This window comes from Pteropus alecto, unplaced genomic scaffold, assembly GCF_000325575.1.
Source record: "Pteropus alecto unplaced genomic scaffold, ASM32557v1 scaffold7, whole genome shotgun sequence".
In the NCBI taxonomy this organism is placed as follows: Eukaryota; Metazoa; Chordata; class Mammalia; order Chiroptera; family Pteropodidae; genus Pteropus; species Pteropus alecto.
The window spans coordinates 8297047-8324922 of record NW_006494614.1 but is presented as its reverse complement, the minus strand read 5'-3'; the positions used below and the strand labels follow the sequence as shown (position 1 = coordinate 8324922).

At 36.2% G+C, this 27876-nt stretch overlaps 2 pseudogenes; one reads left to right on the top strand and one right to left on the bottom strand.

Annotated features, from left to right (window-relative positions):
• The first annotated feature begins 8161 nt into the window (after window positions 1-8161).
• On the top strand, window positions 8162-9343 carry LOC102879318 (annotated as a pseudogene).
• Window positions 9344-27114: 17771 nt separating this feature from the next.
• LOC112475035 lies at window positions 27115-27233 on the bottom strand (annotated as a pseudogene).
• Between the last annotated feature and the right edge of the window lie 643 nt (window positions 27234-27876).

Genomic DNA, 27876 nt, shown 5'->3' with positions numbered 1-27876 from the left:
ATATATATATATGGATAATAGTCGCCAAGGGCTGTGGGAGGAACTCTCTAAGTAGAGACTGGGGTCAGAAGAAGGACATAGAAAAGTATAAAGTAGACAAATTTCACCTATTTCATAGTTTCACCTCATTTGACTATGCATATGGATAACAATTGCTGAAGGCTGAATTATCTATATAATAATTTGATGTTTTAAACCAAGATATTATGCAAATCTCTACAAAAGAGTACCACACAAAAGCCGTACCTCGACTTTCCACTGCTCAATCCCTAGGTGACTTTGGGCAAGTTTGGTGCCTCAGACTCCTCATCTATAAAAATGGAAATAATAATAGTAATTATTTCATAGGGTCGTTGTGCAGTTGATGCAAGTTAATGTATCTGAAGCGTTTAGAGTAATGACTGGCAAATTGTAAGAACTATGTAAATATTAGGTGTTTTTAGTTTCAAGGAATAGCTCAGGAAATACTAAATTATAAAAATATGTGTATTAACAATAGCTACATTCTCCTCTAGGAGCTGTTGTAGCTTTGGCTTTTTAAAGGTCTTCTGTATTTTTTATTTACTTTTGGTAAATATTCAGTTTTAAATGGTTTTGAGATTATTATTTCTTTTTAAAAATCATTCACTACTCTAATCTAGTGGGTTTATTATCAGTCAGTTCTTTTTTTTCCCCTTGATATTTAGACTAAAACTTCTCTCTTCTTAATTCCAGTCTATTTTTCCTCATTAACAACCTTTTACTATGCCGGTGACTTTTTTTCTTTCTTCGTGTTTACCTCTTCCTGATATTTACAGAAGTACAAGAGAGAATTTGTGAACTTAGGCAAACTCTTCAGAGAGAACTCCCCAGGGATCTTTTACAGACATCACAGTTTCTGTTATACGTTCTGTAGGCAGCAGAAGCAGAGAGCCACAGGTATCTCTGGGAATTCCTCATGAATAAAAGCAGAGAAAAAGCAAAAGCTACCCATTTGTGAATTCGGAAGAAAGGGGTTCTAGCCTTTCTTTTGAATTTCCTCAAGGGCTTTCAATTATGAGGTAAACTTACGAAGTGCTACATTGTCTTCAGCATCTGTATCATTGTGTTCAGAATTGGACATGGGGGTTTGATTACAGTCATGGTTCACCAGGAATTTCATAGTAGAATCATGCGGGGGATCTCAGAGAATCTACCCTTGTTTAGAGTGTCTGTGCTTACTGGAACTGTATTTCGAGCCTTGACATTTTGTGATTATTTCATTAAGTCATTGTATCAGTCATGTTTGAAAAAAAATTACAAGATTTATTTGTACTTTCTTTGCATTTTACACCATGGTTCAATTCTGGAGTTTTTTAAACCCCCCAAAGTATATCTAGACTTAAGCATTGAGCTTTATGAGACAAATTATTTTTATATTTACTGAGTTTTCACAATTTTTCTATGTGTATTATTTATCAAAATATTTATTTTAAGATGTCATGTTTAGAGTTTAGTTAGGTCAAGTTTTAGCACTTGGTAAGAAATTATGTTTTGGTTATTTTTCTTTTAAAAAATGATTTTATCTTTGATACCTTTAACAGAGGGACATGTAGCATCATTTTTATTCTATTACAAAATTGATTGTTTTCATAAGAATTTTGAAGAAATCCAGAATTATAGATTATGTGAGTTGTGAAACTGGATATAAAAGCTATGTGTGATTTATTCAAGCAAAAAGTCAGAATAAGAAAAGGAACAGCCTTCTCTGATGGTTCACAGTTTATTCTAACTTCCCAAGAAGGCTTTAGCCTTGATATCCATCTGCGGTGGTGGCTAAGATATGACACCAAAATACTTCAGTTTGAAAATATAGGATCTCATTTTCTGCTTCCTGTTTCTTCCTGTTTTCTACTCTGTTTTAAGGGAAATGTGGACATATGGGTATGTGAATTAAAATTAGTGTAAAGAGGACAAAAAAGGAACATCATTTTGCTTCAGCCAATACCTCTAAGTCAAGAGTTGCCAGCCTCTCTGCTCTTGACCTGAAGCCTTGTGATCCACTAGACTCTTTATAGAGCGGGCCAAAAGGACACTGAGTGATGCGGGCTGGTGATGATAGTAGTGATAGTGGTGGGGGAATGGATACAGGGCCAAGAAACACAATGCTCCTGATGAGGTGGCAGTTTATGGCAATGGCCTCCTCCATGAGAGTGTGGAGCCTAGCAAACTCCAGATCTTTTTTTTTTTTTTTTTTTCAGCTATCCATATCCATATCTGGCATGAGCATTTGCAAAGCAGGTGGGAAAGCCACCTTTGCATTGTTCTCTCTTCTATATATTTCTGGCCAGGGCTGGAGTTCACAGATGTTTCAAAGAGGTACCAAATCAATTGACAAATTCCAGCTGGTGGGATGTTCAGAGTGTCTGATAAACCTGAAACAAGGAAAGAGATGCTTAGTCTTGCTTAACTACCCCCAGGATTTTTTGGCTTGAAAAAATGGGATTAGGGTATCAGGCAAGGATAGGGGGGTATTGTGGCCTTGGCCTCATGCTATGATTTATTTATTTAACTGCCTTTTGTAAAATGTTGAACAACAATAATGGAACAAAATAGCCACATCATTATTCCTGTACAAGGGAAAATTGAAACCCAGAGAACTTTAGTATGTTGGTTAATGTCACAAACAGTAGAACAGACAAGATCATATTTAGAAATTCCTCTTGCCTTGTTATCTAATCTATTCTTTCCAGCTGCAGACATCCTCTTTAGTGTATGATAAAAAGAATAAACTGTTTCCTGAATTTACTATTAGATTGAAATAGACTTGATTGTCTAAAATATTTTTTCCTAGAAGATCTGTAACATTAGGACGGATGCTGAACATTTCTGAATTCTAATTGTGAAGCACTAATATTGTGCTTAGTACTTAGCCTCGAGAAATTCTTACTTTGAGTGCCAAATTAAAGTAATTTACACTTACCAACTAAACATTTTTTTTTTTAGCATGGTACAATGCTCACATTTCTACCATAATATTATATTTTACACTTTTCCTACTATTTTACAAAATTGTGGGAGGAGTGAAATATTTCAAGCTTTGAACCATCATTCTTTATGGCCTCCTGGAGGACTGTGATACAAAGACCCTAAAGATACTAATATTAACTGTCAGATGATATTATAAACTGTCCCAATGGATGGCATAACCTGCTGAGTAGAATGTCATTACTAGAGGAACATCCTGAAACATGATGATACAGTAATAATTTTTTCTGAGAATTTGTCTATGTCTATTATTGCTAATCCTTCAACCCAGCTAGATGCTCTCTGCAATATTCTTTAAGCAAAAATGTCACACAAAAAATCAAGCAAGTTATATATAATACAGGGAGAAGTTCTATATAAGCTAGTTTGGGAAGATCAACCAAAGTCTATATTTAATCAGATTCTCATCTAGATCCAGTTTTTCTACTCTATAATCTTATTTGTTCTCAGAATAAAGCACAGCCAGACTGCTTCTACTTGAATCTGAGCCTCTGAAGTTCATCTATAAGCTTTAGGAGGTGACTCAGGTGAACTACTAGATTGTGACTTTCATCCTAGCTAACGCCTGGCCATTTCCCTGGAAAGCTGAAATATTGGTCATGAGTCAGGAAAGAGTAAAGGACCTTTTAGGATGATGATATACCTGGCCGAGCATTAGTCACTCCATGCTGGACTTGGAACACAGGATGTGTCATTAGCTGTGGGAAGTAAAGCATGTTTTCTGACAATTATTCCCTAGAAATCAGATTCCGAAGTGCCCTTTATCCTTGGGTGGTTTAATGCTCCACACACTCTCTGCCGAGCTTTGTTAGAACCTGGACGCCTGCCATTCCTATGATAAAGGCAGTGGGGAATGTCTCACCTATCTTGGTAATTTGAGCTTTTGTCTCATTTTCCAGGCAAGATTTCAAACTTTTAATTACTCACTTAGTAAAACCCAGATGTCCCATTTCAAAAACCTGTTCCCATTAGGGAATTTTCATTTCCAAGCAATAGCTGGATGAAATCCTAGAGTTTTACTGCATCCCATTTTCACTACTTTAACTTCACTTTTTTTTTCTGAGTAAACAGGACCCTAAACTTTAAATTCTGAAAACCTATTTTAGATAGAATTGGGAATATATCTCAATCCACTACATTGAAGCTTTCCGTCTAAACCCTAACTGGTTCTTTTCAAAATATTTCTTAGCATGCATTTGGTTCATAAACCTTCTTGAGGTGCTAAGAGGATAAGTGACTTTCAATTTGAAAAATACATTACAAAGTGTTCCATCTCTTAAAGTTTAAGAAATACCCTAGTCAAGGTCTTATAACATTTACCTGACAGTGATTTTGATAAACGGATTCATCACTGGGTTGGAAAAGGGCCAAAGTAAGATGGCTCTTGGACCAATTTATTGCGGCCACGTGTATTGGCAGAAAAGTATGAGTCTTGTGTGACCTTGTTTACACAGGATATTGCCACAGCTGTGCTAGCTGAAAGTCTCAACTTCAATTGCTACCTCCATCGACCAACTTGGCTGGTCTAATCACCTGTTGATGGCATTCTGCACCAAATAGCTATTTTCTAATTTCAAGAGAAGATAACTTGGGAATTTAAACTGGTTATATTGATGTGTAGGTAAAATAACAATGAAAGAATTTAACTTTGATAATCACATTGAGATTTAAATTAAAGCACAGATAATTAAAACTGCTACTTCAAGGTGGCCTAGGGATGAGGGATTATACTTGATGAGGACAATTTTAGACTAAGATGCAAATTATGACCCTTTCTGGGTAAGAAGTGATATTTTATTTACATTTTACACTCTTCAAGATGCTTGCATAGGCACATAGGATCACAATAACTTTATTTCTCACAACTAGAAAATGCACAAATATGAAGACCTTGCAATAACTGGCAGAACTACAGGTTTCTAAAGTCCAGAGTCATCACTCATGTTAAATTGTGTATCGGTGGTGTCTTGGGAAGCACACATGTGCAGAGGGCTGGTGTGGCAATGTAAAACTTTTCAATACATTATTAAAGATAGCTCAGAATTACAAGCAAAATAAAAGAGTCTTGACCTTCTGTATACTATGTTTTTAAAAAGCCATAAAATGTGATGATTTTTCCCATTTCAGTGGTGAGTCATGTAACATCTTCCATGCGTGAATAGGAAGGGCTCTGATTTGGAATGGAGAGCTCCCTCTCTACAGATGGAACCTAAAAGACACTTAAAGAAAACATCTCTGTTATTTATCAAAGGATAAGTATTTTGATGTGGAGGCTTGAAATAAAAGTAACCTCAGTTGGGGTGGCAGCTTAAGAGTCAAAAGCCTAATGTTACGGCTTTTATGAAAAATAAGATTTAGCATTAGAAAGACAATATCAATTTCTCATTTTTATCTCAGATCTGGCCATCTTGATTCCTCTGATCCCAGATTCTGCCTGCCTTCCTTCTACTGCATATGGATTTATACCAGCTCACTTTATGGAATACATTTGCTCTCTCCTAGAATATTGTTTTTGTGAAAATAATATCAATTCTTGCTATTCAGTTCATTTGATAATTTAGCATTGTTTAGCCAGATTTTAAGGGAATCATGATTTGTAAAACAAATGTAGTTATTCAGAAAACATGTTTGCTCTCATGGCATTTTATTTGTAGTATGTTTTCTGTTAAGTATATTTCAAATAATTGGTAACATGTGTGGGAAGTCATATGTAACATTATATAAATCTTTTGTGTGTCTTAGTTGTAAACATCCAAATATTCGTTCTAGAGGAATGACTTTTATCGATAGTTAAGCATCAGGGACATATAGGCTCTGAAATTGGTAAATGATATGTATATAGAAAAGTGTAAATAATGTTAACACTGTCATTTTTGTATGATATATCAGCTTCTGAAGCTGCTCTCTGGCACTGTCTCTTTTATCCTGCTATAGAAATTGAACACGGCTTGTGTGATTAGGTGTTGTGGTGATGGATGCTGTTAAGGAACATAGTGTTTGATTCTCACTGGCGGATTCTCCAAGCACACTAGCAGTGGGGATGGGCCATCTTTAGGTAGCATGTGCTCTGGTTTTAATGCATATGAGTTTGTAGCATTTCTTTAATTGTCCAATTTGTTTTATATTACCAGGTGGTTTTGATTAATGAACCAAAACAAGTGAATTTGTATACAGAAGAGAGGAAGAATTATAATTCAGATGGTTGCTTTTAGGTCAGTACAAGTTACAATAGAAATACATAATCTTGTTATTGATGCAACATTAATTCCTTCCATATTGAGGGGGATGAAGTACCTAATTAAAATTCCAACATTGCCTTTCCCCCTTTTTAATCTTCCTACACACTAGTAAAAATCTACAGAACCATGAATGAAATATTTTAGCTTCCCAGACACTGTGGATATTCATCACAAAACAGCTTCGATGCTACTGAGTACTGAGAGACGCAAGGGATGAATGGTCTTCATCTCCATTTGTTTTTTTGCCTTTTCAGGAGTGGAAAGAAAGTAGCCCTCTTTTGCCTTGAAGTATAAGAGCCTAAAATATGTGTCTCTCATTTCTACTGTTTTAAAAATATTTCATTTAAACAGCTTTTCTTTCTTTTACTTATTTAATAAGCACAAATATAGTGCTTGCTACATGACCAGAGTGTTCTAAGCACTTTACCAATATTTACTGCTCTCCTTTCTCTATGCGTTCTTTTGTCCCTTCTTATCTCTGTTTCAATTATATTTATGTATTATCAACTTCTGAACAAAAATCTTTCAGGTAAATTCAAATAATGCATCGATTTCTCATAGGATATATGTACACTTTAACAATGAAAAGGTGTCTCTGTGTAAGGATAGTGGAAAGTTCTGTGGTATCTTTGGATGCCAAAGAAACCCACTGATTCCTGCACATACTTTGTATTTTGGTAAGATTAAGTTTTTTTTTCCCTAACTGCATCCCTTCATTTAGTTTTTACCTCGAAATTGAAAAGACTTCATAGTCAAATAAAGTTGGAGAAATACTGCCTGTACTAAGCTGCCCTCCTGAAAACTCATTTTGCATGCTTGCTTATTCAAAGATCCTATAATCAAGAAATCTGTTTGTAGTATGGCTTCCTCAAAAAAGTAAACATTGAATCACCGTATGACCCAGCAATTCCACTGCTGGATACAAACCCCAAAAATCAAAAGGAAGGACTCAAACAGATATTGGTACACCAAGTTTCATAGCAACATTATTCACACTAGCCAAAAGGCGGGAGCAACCCAAGTATCCATTGACAAAAGAATGGATAAAGAAAATGTGGTACAGACATACAATAGAATGTTATTCAGCCTTAAAAAAGAAGGGAATTCTGACACATGCTATAACATGGATTAAATCTGAAGACATTGTATTCGATCAAACAAGCCCGTCACAAAAGAAAAATGCTGTACAATTCCACTTATATGAAGTACCAAGGGTAGTCAAATTCATAGATACAAAAAAATAAAATGATGGATGCTAGAAGTTGTGAAGAGGGGAGTTATTGTTTAAGAGTACGGTTTCAGTTTGAGATGGAAAGTTCTGGAGATGGTTAGTAGTGATGGTTGACAATACTGTGAATGTAGTTAATGCCACTGAACTGTCACTTAAAATGATTAAGATGGTAAATTTTATGTGATACATATTTTTACAACAATAAAAAAGATAGAAATCTGTTTTAACTTAGCATTTCCTAGTTTATTTGATCACGAAACACTTTTTTTTAAGAGAATAAAGTCTTTGGAGGAGTAATAGGAACACAGTTATGAAAAACCTAGTCACTTAGCATTGAATTCAACAAATGCGAGCTGTAATAATTTTACTTCCATACCTAAAACCCTTCTATTTTTCCTTTATTCATATGATAGTTAAAACTCCTTGCTTGTATTCAAGTCTACCTGCTATCTGATCACACCTGTATAATTATGTCCTCAACTTGAAAGTGGCCTCAAATTAAGAGAAACGTGGCAGTTAAAATCTATACAACTTGATGATAGTTAAACAAGGAAAGGAAATAGGTAAAGAATAATGCGGAAGTTTTAATTTGGGCACATGGTAGGTGGGGGCTCCCATCGTATGGAAGGAACCATAAGAGGGCAGCAGTTTGGGAGAACAGGAGATAAAAAGATTGGCTTTGGTCATGTTGATGAGACATCTTTTTAGTGGTGTTAGAACTACAGGAGAAGGGATCATTATGATCAGGGTCACAGAATACAAGGAATTTTGGGAGCAAGAAGAAAACCAAAGGTTACTTTCGGAAAAAGATCGAGGCACTCAGCTGTGAGTTATCAAAATCCCCCTTTCTAAGGTGAATTTACAACTAATGAGGTGAAGGATCTGAAAGTAACAAAGAAAATAATACATGGTAAGAGTGCCTTGACAGCTTCCTCTTATTCCGAATATTTTTCTGGTTTTACAGGGCCTTTATTTTTCATTTTGAGAAATTCATATTAAAGAATACATTTCAAGGGAGCTTCACGGGTAGACACTGAGAAAGGTAGCAGGTGCCCCTTGTGGGAGCTGCGGCTCTGTTGCCTTACTTCAGCATCTCACTCCGTGGCAGTTCCCGAGACTCACCCGGATCACACGATTTATGTCAACAGCCTCGAGGAGAAGATGAAGAAAGATGAGCTGAAGAAGTCCTCGTACGCTATCTTCTCCCAGTTTGGCTAGATCCTGGACATCCCCTGGTGTCATGGAGCCTGGATGAGAGGTCAGGCCTTTGTCATCTTCCAAGTCAGCAGCACCACCAGTGTCCGGCACCCCACGCGGAGTTTCCCTTTCTATGGCAAGCCCATGAGCATCCAGTAGGCCAAGACTGACTCAGATATCGTTACCAAGGTAAAGATCACCTTCCTGGAGTGAGACCGTAAGTGAGACGAAGCCTAAGAGCCAGGAGACTCTTTCTGGCTGCCCAGAAGGCTGTGCAGGGCAGGACGTCCACCCCGGTGGTGAGGGCCCTTCCAGGGCTTGTCGCGGGCCTGCCACGGATGACTCAGGCGCCCCGCATCGTGCACCACATTCTGGGCCAGCCTTCCTAAATGCCACCCCTGGCGTGATCCTGCCTCCAGGCCTCCCACCTGGCCAGATCCCATCGGTGGCCATGCCCCCACAGCAGCTTATGCTCGGCCAGATGCCACCTGCCCAGCCTCTTTTAGAAAACCCACAAAATCACATCTTGCTCCTCACCTACGAGCTCCTGTTTGCCATGCTTTTTAACCAGTTCCCTGCCTTCAAGGTGCAGGCGGGGGCCACTCCCCGTGCCTTGCAGGGCTTCAAGGTCACCTAGAACAAAGCCATGATCTCCTTTTCCAAGAATTAGTGCCTTTTCTCCACGCTTGCCCCTGCTCCCTGTTCGTCGTCCTCCCCTCCTGCTCTTGGCTCAGCCCCCTGAAGGTAAATCTCCCTCACTGGCTGTATTGGAGCTGCGGGTGTTAGTGAGTGGTAACACAGCATTGTACCCAGAGTCTGCCCCAGACATTGCACCTGACACTGTTAGGCTGGAAATTAAAAAAAAAAAGCAGAGGAATCAGAAATACAGAGGAACAGAGGTGGAAAAATGAATTAAGTGTCTATACACACACACATATATATATATGTATGTATGTATGTATGTGTGTATATATATATATATATGTATGTATGTGTATATATATATATACACACATACTTTTGGGGGGGTTGTTTTATCACAACCAAAAACAAAACAAAACAAACAAACAAAAAAACATTTTAAGGGCTTTAACTACATCTGTTATTATAAAGGCAATAAAAGAAATTAGGACCATGATTTAAAAATAATTCCTCTGACTTTGTTTCCTCATAAGGAAAGCTACACCAAACAATTAGTCTTCAGATGTCAGGAGTAAAGAAGGCTGTAGTTTATAGTCAGACAAGAAGACAAAAGGCATCTCTGACCTCTGGAATAAAATATTGAAAATACTCTAGCCTAGTACCAAATGAATTGAAATTGTCTAGTGTTTGTTCACAATTTGAGGTATAATGTCTTGTTACATGAGGACATTGTTAAGTTTTAAGCAAAGGAAAAAATATATTCCTTCTGAGCCTATTACGATTACTGATATGGCAGACAATGGTGGTGGATTTTGAATAGTGTAAATGAGGATAGATGAGAGCCCTATGTCCTTTAGGGTCAATACTTAGTGCAATGCTGAGTACACAGTAGGTGCTCAAAAATATTTTTTGAATGAATGGATCAATGACGGAATTGGTGTCTGAAGGTTAAGAATTGTTATCATCGAAGAGCTGAACTGCAATGAAATGTGTATCCTGAGTACACTTTAATATTTTCACTGACATCTAAGAGTTAGGGGAGGGATCACAGGGTGTGAAGAGTGTTAGCACTCAGGAGAGAAAGGGATGGTTTATTGTACTTCCAACAAAGGTCAGTCCTGGGGAGTATTAATTGTGAGTGAGACGAAAGAACATTTGGGCTGAATGTCAGGGGAAGTTTTTGAAGAATAAAGTGTGTTAAGCTAGGTAACAGAGCCAAAGGTAGAAACTCAGGGGAACTGAAGGAAGCTTCGTTGTCTGGAGAATTTACAAGGAGACTGGCCCAAATCCTGAAGAAGTGGTGGGGAAATTATATGCCTCAAAGGGCTGAGCACTAGCCGAGCTTTGAAGGTTTCGTCTTGTTTCTCTGTTGTGTACTGCTGCACTGGAGTTTTCTAAAACACAAAGAGAAATATGCATATGTGTAGTCTTTGTAACTTAGACAATATCACAGTGACACAATACTAAAAGGAGTTGTGTATTTGGAAAAAGTGCTATGATCAGGTAAGATTCCGAGAGAGCAAGCAAGAAGCAAATGATTCATTCTGCAATCCTTTAAATGGTGGATTTATCGACTGCTCATATGATTAAATAGAAATGTCTACAACAACAAAAAAAATAGAGTTTAATGCTAATTGGAAAAAGTGAACTGGTGAGTTCCTTTTAGGTCTATGATTTTCGGAAAATTAAATTTGAGGACAGAGATGCCACATAGCTTAAACATACTAAAAATCTCTAATGTCCCCCGGAGCTAAAAAATCTTCTGAAATCAGCCTACATAATGAAGCCTTTGTTATAGCTCAAATTTGCTTATATTATATTGAGAGAGTGCTTTGTGCTGCATATTTTGTACGTTAATTTTAAAAGTTGAGCTATTCTCATCTAGGAGGTGGAAATTACAGGTCACTCTATAGAACCCAATAAGGATTTTTGTTACAAAATGAAAATAGCTTTAACTAAAAAATGCTCAACCCTAATACATATCTGCTGCCTTCAGCTTCCCAGTGCTACTATCTAAATTCACTTGTCATTTTAAGAAGGTCTGCTTCAAAAGATACTATATCTCTCTTCCCAACTTAGTATTTCAAATTTTTAATGAATAAAACAAGAGGCATGTGATTGATTTCATAGAATAATAGTATTTGTGAAAATAAATTTAGATGTCATCAGTTTTATAAACAGATAAATAGATATATAGATAGATATAGATACATGTACAGATACATTGATAAGAGGGGGAGGAGAGAGAGAGAGGGAGAGAGGTAACTGAGATCTTTTGATGTATGTATCTTAAGAAAATTGTCATTTTGAATACAATAGAACCTTTCTACTGATGATTCATAATTAACAGTTGGTTTTTTCATTGGTTGATGAATATATCATATCACATGGAGAATCATTTTAAAAGACTAACTTAGCAGAGAAATACTCTAAATAAGATTAAGTTTCTTATTTTGAAAAGTAGTGTCTGAAAAAAGCAAGAAAAATTTCAGCAATTAGATCTTATGTTTTAGAAGTTCTGACATGAAATATGCCCCAAATTACAAAAAACGCCCCAAATTAATGTTATAGAATTTGTACCTTGCTGGGGTGGATAAGGAGTGAGGAGCTAGAGAGAGGGCCTCTGAAAGAGAAGTTACAGTGGTAAGAGGAGAGTCAGGATGACTCAGCTCTCTTGCATTTCCGGCTGCCTGCAGTCCTCCCTGCGGATGTCTCAATGGCAACTCAAAATCAATTATACCTCCTTTCCCAAACGTGCTGCTCCTCTTCTAGTCCCTGTTGTAGTTAATGGTGACCCTACTTACCAGGTGCCCTAAAAGCTTAGAAGCTGAAGCAGATGTACTCTGAGAAGCCTGTGTCCCTGACCGCTGGGAGGGATCTGCCATGTCTCTCTGTGAGATGCCAGAGGGAAGACGCTGATTCCCAGTGCGGCTCCAGCGCACAGTCACTTCAGTTTGTACGTTGATTTGAATACAAACTACTTTGAACAGAATTGCAAATGGTATTTACAAAATATCTACAGAATGAAAATAGCCATTTTTTTTCCCTGAACAAGTATATCTTCTGTTGGACAATTTAAGTATTTTAATTATGAAACGGCAATAGCAAATGATACCAATATTTACTAATTTTCCCTCCCCTTTTCCTTCTTTGCTTCATCACCTTCAGTTAGCAATACAATTTTATGAGTTGAGAAACAGCAGTATTGGTGATAGTCCCTTATTTCTTGACTGGCTTTGGCCTTGTGCACCAAGCAATCTTCCTGAAGATGCAAGTGACAGTAGATTCTCTGTTGAGATTCCCCACAGCCCTGTCTATTGCAGAACACTGGTGCCTGTGATTTGATTATGCTCACTCTTAATTTCATCAATAGTTCCATCAATGATTCTGTAAATCATCAGACTAGATACTTTCAGCTATTTCCAAGACGGCTCAAGCTTGACTATTTCAAGAGATAAGGTGATGTGGTTTTCTTTCCCGAGTCATGACTCCGTATTTTAGATAATTTTTTAAGTGCTCAGAGATTACCAAGTTCCCTTTGACATTATTTTGTGTATAAGATGGAGACACAGAAATAAAACAAATCTAAGAAAGTTGGTTCCATCAGGAACATACATTAGAATTGTCCAACTCCCATAATACCTTCATAATGTATAATAGTAATAATAATCGTAACACTTCATATATGTTTTCTTGTAGCATAACTGCAAAAAGAGATAAAGATCTCATGGTAGAGTTCTCTTTTTAGCATTCTCCACAGAATAAATAAAGAGCAGGCTAAAATAGATCTCCAATATCCAATGCAGTGCATAATCTTTTGTGAACAAAGAGGGAAACATACCTTTAGCTTACATCAAATATTTGGGCCTTAAAAAAAGCAAAGGCTATAAAGACGGCTCTCACAAGCCTCATCTTACCCAAAGTTGAGAGAGAATAATGGCATCCTTCCCAGCTTGCTTGGCAACCTGTTTCTTTACAGCAGAACCATCAGGCATGTCCCAAGGTAAGACACCAGTCTCCAACCACACCCCGACTAAAATTAATTTCATTGCCGAGAACAAGAGCAATGAGAAAGAAGGAATGGAAATGCAACAAAAATATAAAATATAGAGTGACTTTTTATTGTCTACTTGTTAGACTGTATGTTTGGGAAGTTTATGTATAATCTGATTCTTGTCCAAAACATGTGAATTTAAAACATCTATGGAACAAGTTTAAGGACCGTTCTTTCCCAGTTCTCCCCTCTGGGCAGGTTTGCTATCCTGCTGTAAAAAGTGCCTGTGCAACCTGGGGAACAGCCACTTGGTCTTTCTTTAAAGCCAACAGGGAACCGTTAGAAGAAAATCAAACTGAACAAACCAGTTCAGACATCTAACAGTCACAAAAGGCTCTTCCTGCTTTCGCGCTCCTGTGAAGCCTTGGCTTTCAATACTGATGGTATCCCATGTTGCTCACAATAAGATGGTTTGGTCTTGAGAACAAGGCTGACAGGATCGCCCATTGGCTATTACTCCAGGCCCGTCTTCACTCAAAGGCCTCCACTCCACTGCCCATCCACAATTAGCACTGGGCGGCTCTATGGAATGTATCCCTCCAGATTTTCTAGCTGTAATTATAGTTTCTCATTTACAATGGAACATTACACTCTTTTTGGAGCTACTTCGTACACTTGGCATCTGACTAAGGTGATCATATGTCCTGTTTTTTCTTTCTTTCTGTCTTTCTTTTAAAACCGGGACAAGTCTTTGTTTTTGCTGAAGTTTGCCGTTTTCTCCTTGTTATTGATGTGCAGCCTCCTTTGTGCTGACGGCCAAGAAAATTCTGGACTGCTGCCCTGTTTGCCTCCAGAGACTGATGCAAAGTCTTCAAAGTAAAGTCAGTGGGTTTTTTTCAAAATAGAGTTTACCAGAAACAAGACATCTTCATGCTTATGAGGACCTTGCTGTCTACTGCAAAACTTTCAAAGACTGACAGCCTGGACTTGGCCTCTCAGAGGTTTGCAAATGTACTTGAAGCCACTTGACCAAAAAGTGGTTTCAGCAAGGGCAAGTGAAGTTAAGCCTCAATTTTTTTTTTGTTTTGTTTTGTTTTTGTTTTTCATTTGGCACCAACAAAAAATGTTGAAACATATTTTCAGTTGGATGTTCTTTGGGCAGATCTTGAAGAGGACTTTCTGTGAGTTCTCAGTAAACGTATGATCATGAAATAATTTGTTTAATCCAAGTTCTGCCAAATCGGTGTGTTTTGCTGCTGTCATGGAAAGGACTGTCAAATTCTGTGTGAGAGGCTCTAGTTAAATGAAGCATAAACAGCTCCTTCTCTTGTATGCACTGCAAAGAAGGTGTGCGTTGCCCCTTCCTAAAGCCCACATACACGATAGCTGTCTTATTTACCTAAGACCTGATCTACCTAATTGCTGAGATAGAAACAAACATGTCATGCATTCCTCATTTCCAAGCCATTCGAATGCATTATCCATTTATTCGATGCTTGGCTCAGGTTTAAATGAGTCATTTAATAACCCCTGTTCACAGCAAGTTAAGTTGCAACCAGCTGGCAGCCACAACTCAAAGAGTTGTTAACCATTCTAACCAGGATCAGACTCCACACTCCAGCCTTCCTGAAGGGCATTATGTACCATGGCAGGAGTTTCAAGCAAATCTGTGCTGTAGGTAATGAAATGGCCATAAGAACTCTAAGTGTTTTGGAAAATAGATGTCAGCGTCTATTCTAATGACTGGAAGGGCTATTGATAAAGCTGTTTGAGGCCGATTGTTATTAGAGAGTGAGAGGCTCTATCTGACTGATGAGGCCTGGAGGGGCTCCATGAAAAGCTCAACCGCCTTAATCCACAAAAAGGTCATTTCATATGAAAGGTCAGTGGCACTCAGGAATGGAGAATAGATGACAGGATGGTCATAAGGGAGGACAGAATGCTTGCACATCAACTCTGTAATCTTTGTATTTTTTAAGAATGACTTTTATTTAAAGACATCACCTCTCTACTCATTTTTTAAAATGGAATTTACTGCTTTCTACTTTGATAATTAATTATTTATGATGCTTGTTGCTTATCGTCTGTCTACTACTTCACCCTCTGCCTAGGGTCTCCAACCCCAATCTCTACCCTCATTAGTTGACTTGGCACTTAGGAAACACTAAAAAAAAAAAAAAAAGGTTAAACGAACACGTATAGTGCATGTTCATTTTTGAAAAGTTAAAAATGTAGAAATGTGTAAAAGTAATATAAAGAAATTATAAGATAATAGTCATTCATTTATCCTAACCCACTAAACAACACCATTAATATTGTAGGAAGGTACACACACTCTCCCATTGCTCCATGGATCTAGGCATAAATATGTAAACATCAAAATTAGTATTTCTTAAAGCCCTTCCCTTAATTATTTCTGAGACTTCCCAAAGGAGTGCGCACTCATCTCGGTCTGGTTCCTAATCAATCAATCTACATCAGTGATTCTTAGCTGGGTCGGTTCTGAAGACATTTTTGGTTGTCGCTGTTGGGGTTGGGGGTGAGACTGCTGCTGGTATGTAATGTGTAGAGGCCAGGGATGTTGTTAAATTTCTGACAGTGTACAAGAAAATCTCTGCTACCCATTCCTTCTACCAATAAAGAATTATTGTCCAACCCAAATGTCAGTGGTGCTGAGGTCAGGAATTCTTCCTTTCCTCCTCTGTTTTTCTGGTCATGTTCCCAAGTCCATGAAGCCTACAGGTGAAGTCTTCCACTGCTTCTGTACTCATTATGGCAAGACTGATGCCTTTACCGAGGGAGACATCTCCACATCCTTACACTGGTCACTGAGCACAGCTGGAAAAGCTACTCAGAGAAATCTCCTCCACTGCAGGCTCTCCTCAACACAGAAATGGCAACTCTTGCTAAGGGGGCCATCTCCAGTCCCCTCAGCATTTCCAGATGGCTGGTGCCAAGCAGGCACCCTTGCAAAGAGAGTGAGAAGTGCGTTCTCACCACCACTGTGCTCTGCATGTGGACACCATGACCCATAGGCAGCTGTGTTTGTGCCAGAGACTCAGAGATTAACTTCTGACCATCATTTATTGCTCAGATCTTCAAGAAGTTGGTCGTGAAAAATAGTTTTTGTTCTCATTTTTCTAAATGTAAGAGTTCAAATTGAGTTCAAGGGGCCAGAGAAACCATTATCTTCATCAACATTTTTCTTATAGTGGCCCTGCTCAAACCTGAAACTCCTGCTGCCTCCCCAGCTCCATTTGTAACCATGGGTGTCAGGAGACACTGGGTAAGAACAGAAGGAAATAGAGAATTATCTGCAAATGCCCTTTGTGTTTATTTTGCTACCATTTCCCATTAAATTTTTCTAACATTTTTTTCAGATATATAGAAAGCTGTTATCTTTTTTCACTCAAATCCTCTTTTATATTTTCAGTAACCTTATATAATTTAATTTACTTAAGTCTCTCATGTTTTTATTAAATATATTCTGGTGATTTTGCGCTTTGGATTTGAGCTTTTTGCTGACTGTAACATTGTGTGTGTGTGTGTGTGTGTGTGTAAATAGCGTTATATCTTGTTTCCAATGACTTTTAAACTTCTTTTATCAATAGAAATACCCTTTCGGTTAATTCTCTTGGATTTTCTAGGTACTCTTATATCATCTGAAAATAATGACAATTTGTTTTCTCATTTCCAAGACTCTGCTAGCCTATAAGTCACCTTTGTGCAAAAAATACCTTATTTAGGTAGACATCTCTACAGGAGTGACTTGTTTGGTGTGTAGATAGAGCCTTTGTGAAAAGTAGAACCAAGTACTCTTTCTTCAGAGCAGAGGATACAGTGCATTGAGAAGAATAATGGCTATATTTCAGCCCCTCTTCACCTCTGGTTTGGTGTCCTAGACAGGGAACAATCTGCTCACAGATAGGAGGTGGTCCCACCTATCTGAATTTTTTCTGTCCTCTACCCCTCCATGTTTTATTGCTTTGGTCAGAAGTCATAGAACAAGGTTAAGTAGTAATGGTAGTAACAGTAGTTAGCTAGTTGTTTCTTTAATGGTATTGAGGCTGCTTTTATATTTCACTATGAAGTATGTTGATTAGAGCGAGATATGGGTCAGTATCCGCCTGCATAAATAAATAAATAGTTTGCCTATTTTCCAATACTGACCTATTAGAAAATGAAAAGTAGATCCTATCAATGACAGCAAAGAAACATATTAACTAGAAATAAACTTAACAAGAAATATGCATGATATATATGAGAAAGATCACAAAACTTTCATTCAGAGCATTAAAAAATTTTTAATTAGTGGTAAGACATACTAATTCCTAGTTGAAAGGACTCAAAGTTGCAAAGTTTCCTCATAAAATAATTTATAAATTCAATGTCTTACAAATAAAAATCCCAGGAGGACTTTAATGTAAACTGATAAACTGATTTTGAAGTTCATCTGGCAGAGTAAGTGCTCAAGTATAATTTAAAGTTGAGACATTTCAAAAGGGGGTACTTGCCCTATGAAGATTCAATGTGTATAAACTAATAATTTTGAAAGTGTAGCACTGGTGCAAGAAGGGCAAATATATCAGTGTTACTGAAAAGAAAGTCTAGAAATATATGTATCTGGATGTTTATAATTAGGAAACACTTACATATACATATACGTATACATATACATATACGTGCATATACCTACACATAACAATGTTAGCTTTCCAAATCAATGGGAAAATGTAGACTACCAAATAAATGAAAAAATAGTGTTGAAATAATTTTCTATCTATCTAACAAAATAGACACTTCTACCTCATATCACACACACAATAACAAATGGATTAAAACCTAAATATAATAAAATAAATTATAAAATAATTAGAATAAAACATGAGAGCATTATATACACATATAATTTAGGACTTGCTAATATTTTCTCAAGAATAACATGAAATCTAGAAGCAATGTAGAAAAAAACAGAGCTTTATAAAAAAAAGTTAAAATCGAGTAAGAAAAATGACAAAAAATTAAGATAAATGGCAAATTATAGATTGGGATTAAAAAATAGAGCATATATAGTAGGCAAAAGGTTGGTATCCTATATATAGGAAGCTCTCTTAAAAAGCATGATGACAAGAACTTTTTTAGAAATAACCTCTTAATCACCATAACAGAAGAGGAACTGAGGCACAGAGAGGTTATGTAACTTGTTCAAATTCATACAGCTCAAAAGTAGTGGAGACTGAATTTCAATCCAGGCAGCCTCTCTACAGCTATACTCTGAAATAACATGATTTCTTGCTCCTAAGACTAAAGCAAATCAGTATTACGAATTTGGGGAGAAAGGAATTTCTCATGAACTTCATGTGAGAGTTTGAATTGACTCAAACTTTTTGAAAGGATTTGGTAGTAGTTAGAAACATTTAAAACCGAAAGTACATTTACCCTGCAAATCACTAATTTTCCTTGTTCTCTTCAGAGCATAGGACATTTCTACACTGTGGAATTATTTATATTTGATGCGTAGTTTGATAATATTCTGTCTCTGTAACTGTGTGTATATAAAGTTTTATTTATAAAATGAAACACATTATAGACACATGTATGTGTATCTACTAGCCTATTTATTTATTTCATTAAAGAGTTCTATAAGGATACACACCAATCTGCTGCTAGTGTTCACCTCTTGGGAGGTGGCAAATGGGAGATACAGGTGTGGTTAGGGATGGGAACTTTCACTTCTTAATATATAGATTTTTGCATTGTTTAATTTTATAGTGAGGCTATGATATTTAAAAAATAATTAAAAGAAACTCTACTTTAGTCATAGTTTTAAAAAAGAGGCTCTTTTAAAATTGAGGAATAAATTTCACATTATTCCTTTTTCCTCATTACTGAGATGACATGGTTTTTATTATTTGGCTGATTGCTTTGAAATGTAATATTAATAGATTTTTCTAATATTAAATGATCCTCATTTTAATAAGATAAAGTCTTGGTTTTTCAGAGTTTGATGTCCCAACAATATATGCTTAAATTTTATGGCTACTATTTATTTAGAATGTTCATATCTATTTTCACATACAAAATGAGTCTATAATATCATTTTGTGCGATATTTTTGTTAGGTTGTTATGGCATTATGCTGGCTTTATAAAATGAACTTGATAGCTTTCCACTTTTTTCATACACTATGCTAAAATTTGTGTGGTAATGAAATTAGATGTTACTTAAAACTTTGAAGTAATTCACCAGTAAAATTAATTTTTATAATTAGTCTTCGTTAAGTAAAACAATTTTTTTTTTTTTTACCTCCAGTTTCTGCACATAAGGATCTTGGAAGTCATCACTCTGTTCTAACAACAAATAAAAAGCTGAGCAGACCAAAATCCAGCAACTCTTCTTGTATCCATAAGAGAGGTGAGGATATAGTATAAACTGCTGGCCCCAAGATTGGAGACACAGATAGGTGAATACAGAGAGTTGTGGCTTAGCTGAGTAGAGATTCATGAGCAAAAACTGTCTTGGGAATCAGTGCTGAGGTCAAAATTCTGAGAGTTAAAATTTCAGGGGAACCCAGTCATAAAGGGACCCCCATAATACTGTGAGATTGACCTCTAGGAGTTCTACAAGATACTCACAGTAAATATTGGGGAAAAAATGTCCTCAAGCTTCCAGTGGGTGGAGTGGGGGAGGGAGAGGAAATCATTTTGAAATATGCTAGAGCAGTGGTGTCCAAGTCCCGGGCTGAGGACTGGTACTGGTCTGTGGCCGGTTAGGAACTGGGCCACGCAGCAGGAGGTGAGCAGTGGGCCAGTGAGTGAAGCTTCATCTGTATGTGCAGCTGCTTCCCAGTGCTAGCATCACCACCTCAGGTCCACCTCAGATCATCAGGCATTATTCTCATAGGAGCACTGGTCTCTGGTGCCAAAAAGGTTGGAGACCGCTGTATTTGAGCACTCTGTTCTTAACAAGGTCTGCTTTCATTGTAAACTCATTAACCAGAGCCTAACTCATTGGGGTACTGCCACAGCCTAACTGACTTGGTGAAGGGACACACCTAACTACCGCCTACTGTAGCCATTCTGTCCCACCTAAAGGGAGATAAAAAAACAAGAAACACTTGGGAAGTTCACAGCCCAGAGGCACAGGCTCACTAAATGATAGACCTAACCCCAGGACAGTGTAGAACGCTTCCCCTCTCCCCCACCTCGCTACCACATTACTAAAAGTCTATTTATTGCAGTTTCTTTTACCAAGTACAGCATGTTCAGCTATGAGGAAAAAAATTACAAGGCATACCAAAGGCAAAAAAATAATTTGAAAAGACAGAACAAGCATCAGAGCCTGACATGGCAGGAATGTTGGAATTATCAGACTGGGAATTTAAAACAGCTATGCTGAATATGCTAAGGGGTCTAATGAACAAAGTAGACAGCATAAAGAACAGATGGGCAATGCAAGCAGAGAGGCGGAAACCCCAAGAAAGAACTAAAAAGAAATAGTAGAAATCAAAAATATTGTAACAAAAATGAAGAATGCCTTTGATGTACTTATTAGACTGCACACAGCTGAGGAAAGAATCTCTGAGCTAAAAGATATGTTAAAAATCCTCAAAAGCAAAAAAATAACAAAATAAAGAGTGAAAAAAACCTTAGAATATCCGAATACTATGTAACACTACAAAAGGTATGAATACAAGAAGGAGGAAAAAAGGAGAAACAGAAGATATGTATATATGAAACAATAATGACTGAGAATTTCCCCAAATTAATGTCAGACACTGAACCACAGATCCAGGAAGAAAAGAGAATGCCAAGCAAGTTAAATACCCCGAAAACTATACCAAGGCATGTCATTTTCACACTATAGAAAATTAAATATAAAGAAAAAATCCTGCAAGAAGGCAAAGGAAAGTCACCTTACTCGTGGAGGAAGAAAGAAAAGAATTACATCTAACTTCTCGGAAATTATGTGAGCAAGAAGAGAATGCATTGAAATATTTAAAGTGTTGAGGGAAAAACCACATTAACCTAGAATTATGTACTCTCTGCAAATATTCTTCAAAGGTGAAGGAGAGAGACTTTCTTAGACAAAAGAAAAATTGAGGGAATTTGTTGTTGTTGACCTGCTTTGCAAAAAAATGTTTAAAAGTTTTTAAGAGAGAAGGAAAAAGAATATAGGTCAAAAACAGGTCTACATAAAGAAAAGAAGAACATCAAAGAAGGAATTAGTAAAGGTAAAATAAAAACTTTTATTCTTATTCTTAGTTGATCTAACATAATTTGTTCAAATAATAATGGCAACAATATATATGTTTATGTATGATTATATGTAAGTGAAATGAATAACGGTAATGACAGAAGGGACAGAAGGAAGAAATTAGGATTATTTTATTATTATAGAGTACTCACATTACATGTGAAGTGGTATAGTGTTATGTGAAGTGAACTTGGATTAGTTGTAAATGTACATTGCAAACTCTAGGGAAGCACTAAAAAAAAATTAAAAAGATTAAGTTTAACTGAAATGCTAAAAAAGGGACAGAAAATGAGAATTTGATAACCTAGATGAAATACACCTATTCCTCAAAAAACAATCTGTCAAAACTCACACAAGGAGAAATCGACAATCTGAATAGGTCTATACCTATTTTAAAAATTGAATTAATAATTAATAACCTTCAAAAGCAGAAAGCAACAGGTCCAGACGGGTTCACTGGTGGATTCTACCAGACATTTAAGCAAGAAATTATATCAATTCTCTACAATCTCTTTCAGAGGATAGAGAAGAGGGAATATTTCCTAACTCAACCTATGAAGTCAACATTACCCTAATACCAAAACCCGACAAAGACATTACAAGAAAAGAAAACTACAGACCATACATACCAATAAACAGAGATGGGAACCTCAGCAACAGAAAATATTCTCAACAGAATATTAGTGAATCGAATCCAAAAAGCATGAAAAGAATTATACACCACAACCAAGTGGGATTTATCCTGGGCATATAACAAACTTCATTAAAATTTAAAGCTTCTGTTCTGTGAAAGACAATGTCAAGAAAATTAAAAGACAAGCCACAGACCAGGAGAAAATATTTGCAAAAGATTCATCTGATAAAGGACTGTTATCCAAAATATACAAAGAATTCTTAAAACTCAACCATAAGGAAACAAACAACATGGATTTAAAAATGGGCCAAATTTCTTAACAGACACTTTACCAAAGATGATATACAAATGTAAATAAGCATATGAAAAGATGCTCCACATTATATGCCGCCAGGGAAATTTAAATTAAAACACCACTATACACCTATTTGAATGGCCAAAATTCTAGAACATTGGCAATACCAAATGGTGACAAGGATGCGGAATAACGGAAACTATTATACATTACTGGTGGAAACGCAAAAGGGTACATCTACTTTGAAAGACAATTGGGAGATTTTTTGTATATAAACTAAACACAGAGATACTTCAGAGATTTTGGGATTTGGATTTCAGACCACTCCAATAAAGTATCTCAATAAAGCAAGTCGTAATCTTTTTGCTGGTGGAGGGTCTGGCCTTCAAGTTGTCAAAATGCAACATCTGTGAAGTTCAGTAAAGTATAGCACAATAAAATGAGGTTATACCTGTACTCTTACCATTTATTCCAGCAGTTGTGCTTCTTGGTATTTACTCAAATGAATTGAAAACCTATATTTACACAAAAACCTGTATGTAGATGTTTATAGCAGCTTTATTCATAATTGCCCAAACTTGGAAGCAACCGAGATATCCTTCAGCAGGTGAATCGATAAATTCTATGATCTTGTGGTCCATCAAGATCATAGAATACTATTCAGAGCTAAAAATAAATGAGCTCTCGACCATGAAAAGACGTGAAGGAAACTTAAATTTATATTATTAAGTAAAACAAGCCAATCCGAAAAGCCTAGATACTGTATGATTTTAAACTCCATGCCATTCTGGAAAAGGCAAAGCTATGAAGACAAGAAAGATCAGTGGTTCCCAGGGGTTGGGTAGGATAGAGAGATGACTAGGCAGAGCACAGAGGATTTTGGGGGCAGGAAAATGCTCTGTATGATATTTTAATGACAGATTATGCTTTCATCCAAACCTATAGAATGTAAAATGCCAAGATGAACCCTAAGGTAAATTTTTGGTTTTGGGTGATTGTGATGTGTCAATGTAGGTTCATCCTTGGTAAAAAATGGTGAGTGATATTGCTAATGGGGGAGGCTATGTATATGTAGGGGCAAGGGATATATGAGAAATCTCTGTACCTTCTTCTTAATTTTGTAAACCTAAAACTGCTCTAAAAAATAGTCTTACATTTTTCTTTCTATCTTTAGACATTTTTTTTTCTATCCTCTACCTTCTGAATTACTGGTCACATCTATTTTCCTAGAAATTTTAATTTAATCCAATTTTTAAACTTTTATACAGAGCAGTCCTTTATGATTTAGAATTTTCTCTATATACTATAGCCCTTTGGTAATTTCATTTTTATTCGTGTTCTTTTATTAATTAGATTTTCTAGAGATTTGCCTATTTTCCTTTTTTTTTTCTCCCTAAGAACCAGCTCTTATTTTTTGCTTTGATTTACATTTTGGAATATTTACTTTTCGACATTACTCATTAGTTTGTTTTCCTAAAATAACTTTTTGAGGAAATAACGCCTCTGTTTTATTTTTCTTCCTTAGATTTGATATACAGAGTTGATGTTAATAATCTCATTTTGTTTATGCAAAACTGATCATCCACAAAGTTAAAATTACGCCATTAGCTACTGTCCCCATTTCATATAGAGTGGCAATTCTAATGAATATGTAAATATGGTGATTACTTTTAGAACAAAATACATATATGTTTACAAATAAATAGCCCATATTTTTGTTGTTTTTCTTACAGAATCATGGAGGCATTAAATGGAACTGATTATGGAGTTGGTCTATAAAGTAAAATAGTTTACTTAGGAAAAAAATGCATTTCAGTATCTTAATAGAAATGTCTAGACTGAAGGAAGGAATTCTTATCCCCAGCTAACACCTATACAGTGAGGAAGGCAAAGGGTATGCTTTTACACAAGATAAAAAGAAAGGCACTTTCTGAGCTAGAAATTGCATACTTTCTCATTTCTGAGGAAGCTCCTCTTGTTCTTTGTTTTTTAGTTGGTTGCTGATTCTATTTCTAAATATTCAGTTCTATTAAATAGCTGAAGTTCTCTATGATGGCATTTCAGAACAACCTAACACAGTGTTTTTAATTCATTCATTTGTATGTGGAGAGATTTGGAGCATGGTTTGGAAAATGCTGCCCTTTTGGAAACAGCCTGAATAACAGATAAAAGAAATGCCATGTGATGACATAAGAACGAATGAACGAGCACAAGGGCGTGGGAAGGTTCTCATTTTGGGAGTCATTCAGGGCTTTGCTTAATCCTGGCTCCAGTACTCTAGGACTATACCTATGGGCAAGACAGTGAACCTGAACTTTGTCACCTTCAACTGATAATGGGAATGATAGCACTTTCTTTTCAGAGTTCTTGTGAGGATTAAATGTAAATTGTGTAAAACATTTTTAGAACTCTATATAAAACACTTTTAAAACATTGTTGAGTAAGTGCTAAATCTATTTTTACTATGATGATGTGACTATTATTTCAAAAAAGAGATCCAATGTCTTTTGTGATTTCCAACTGAAGGCATCCCTGACATTCCTCAGTCATATCTTTGGCACGTTTCTGTCATTCAGCACTGTAATTACTTTTACGATGCAGGCAATTCAGTTCCACAAACATTTACCAAGTGCCTATTCTGCTCAAGACTAGAGACTAGGTGGTGGAGATACAAGCCTAGAGAAATGAGGCTCCTCTTAACAAACGTAGATTCTTGTCCATAAATTCACACCCCAATCATTTGACCCACCAAACAATTCTGATTAGCAAACACATATGTCCAACACTGTCCTCCAAGTTCAATTTGCCTGAGGCATTATTCCTCTGAGTACCGTGGAATTTTACTGCTCTCAACCATTTAACTTGTCTTACTTTTATGTGAAATCAGATGTGAGAACAGGAAGAACCTGGGAAGAACTTTTGGCCCTTCAACGGTCCAAAGTGAAAACAGTTACATTTTATTAAAAATGAAGGAGTTTAGCAAAGCATTTAAAAATAGAATGATATGGGAGCTCAGCAGGTCACGGAAATGCTTTCAGAGGAATTTGCACAAGGACTCTCTTAAGGGGTAAAGATCAAAGATCAGCCATCCACAGCATAAAAGTTGCAGTGTTTTCATCTTAGCTTGTTCAGCATCGTACGTAAATAAACAGTGATATTGTGTACATGGATGGCTCGGTTGTGGCTCTCCGGATTTGAGAGTTAAGGAAACATAATTTCTACATGTGAAAGGAATGTGAAGGGAATGTAATAAACTTTCAAATTTCAGGGGTGTAGGAAGTGGGCTTCCATTTAATATTTATTCGTAATCCTCCTGGATTCTGTGAATTAGCCTTTCCTTTCTATTGTGACATGTTTGATTTAAAAGGAATTCAAGTTCATGTATTTAAAACAAAAGTTATCGCCACTATCTGCTTTTCTTTTCTCTGTCGGAAAATATTAAGAGAACCAGCTTTTAAAATGAGTTTAGGAATTTTAAAATGAGTTCAGAATTTTCACACATTCATTTAATAGCTCTACACAATATAACATACAGTGATAATCCAAAATAAATATGTAAAGGCAATTTAGGTCAGAAAATTTTGATTTTCTTCTGTAAATGAGTAAGAAAGAAAATACCCGTTAAGGCATATAAAAATCTTTGGTACTCTTCCTGAATTAAGTTCTATAAGATATCCTCCTGACAAGTAAGGGAAATCTGGATTATACTGTTTTCAGTGATTTATGGGCACATACCTGCTTGGATGAGATTATCTTGAATAAACAGAGGCAAAAACAGGTGACTGGGAAATTTAGAATATCTATTCACTCTTTCTATATTATGGGGGTACTGACTACACTAGTGTTGTGCAGAACTTTCTGTGAAATGGTATTTCTGAGATATTAATTGGTATTAAATACTAAAGGGCCTCACTGTCAAATGAGTTTTAACTAAATTAAACAGGTTAACTTAGTTAACTCAGTGCATTTAATATTCAATAAACCTTGTAAATTTCCAAGAAGTTAAAATAATACCTATTATTTCCTAAATTTTCTCATGGAATTGTGTATTTGCATTTTCTAGACTGGTTTTTTTTTTTGGTTTTTTGTTTTTGTTTTTTTCCAGGAATATGCTACTTGGAGACACGATATTAAAGACACAATTCTCAAATTATTGACTTATTACAATTCTTATTTTTTTCTAAATGTTTGGCCTTCTCAACTTTGTCCTTGGTAACATTATAGAGTGGAATCACAGAGCATCTGCCAGCATCACTACATGACTGATTAAGAAAAGTGTTAATGTGGACTCACCCAGAGGTACCTGAAGCATAGGATTACTCAGAGGGAATGTATGGTTATACTCTACTCCAGCTGGACAATTATAGAGAGTTATATTTGCCCCAAAGCATGGATTTTAAGAGCTTTATGTTAAACAGGAGTAAGTGTATAGAAAACAACATGATGATGAAGGGACATTCAAAGCCTTCTAATATAAAAAATAAGAAAGGAATTGGAAATATTTAACCTGAATACAACATTACTTAAAAACTACTAAATCTTTAAACATTTGAAAGAATGACATTTATTTATTATTTTTATTATTATTGTTATTATTATTATTTATTTATTTATTTTTTTATGCCTACAGCACCCAGTCTTCCTAGGTGGTCTCTCATCCAAGTACTAACCAGGCCCGACCCTGCTCGGCTTCCAAGATCAGACCAGATGGAGTATGTTCAGGGTGACATGGCTGTAGACTGAAAGAATAACATTTAGAAGAGTAATTACATATGTGTCACAACAGGTAAAGCTTAATCTAATGTATAGCTATAACCAGGTTGCAGATTTTTTGACTAAAAATAAGGATAATTAGAACTGTCCAACAATGGCTGTGTACCCTTAGGAGGCAGTGCTGTTTAGATTTCAACTGAACCAGTGCTCAGCAAGAACATTTGAAAGGGGCACAAGGGTAGCCTTGGATAAGAAATTGCAGGATGAGATGACAAATAAGATCCTCTTAACCTAAAGATTTTGTGAATTTCACTATAAATTTTCATATTAAAGTGAGGATCCATGTAAACAGGAATTTTTCATGCCTCAATTCACAAGATTCTTATTTCAAGCAGTATCATAAAAACATGGTATTATTTCAACAGATGCATTTAAAGATTTTTAGGATTGTTCTGTAAGTATTATTGTAAATAATTTGGAGACTAGAATCTTTAAATAAATTGTTCACCCCCTTGAGAAGTACAAATGAACTAACAAATAACATCAGAGTTGATAAAGGTTTTATTTAGTGGTAAAGAAAGCCATGATAAAATTCAGATTATATAGCTAGAGCAGTAGTACCTGAAGACATTGAAAAAATTTGCTATTTTTATATACATAATTCAGCTGC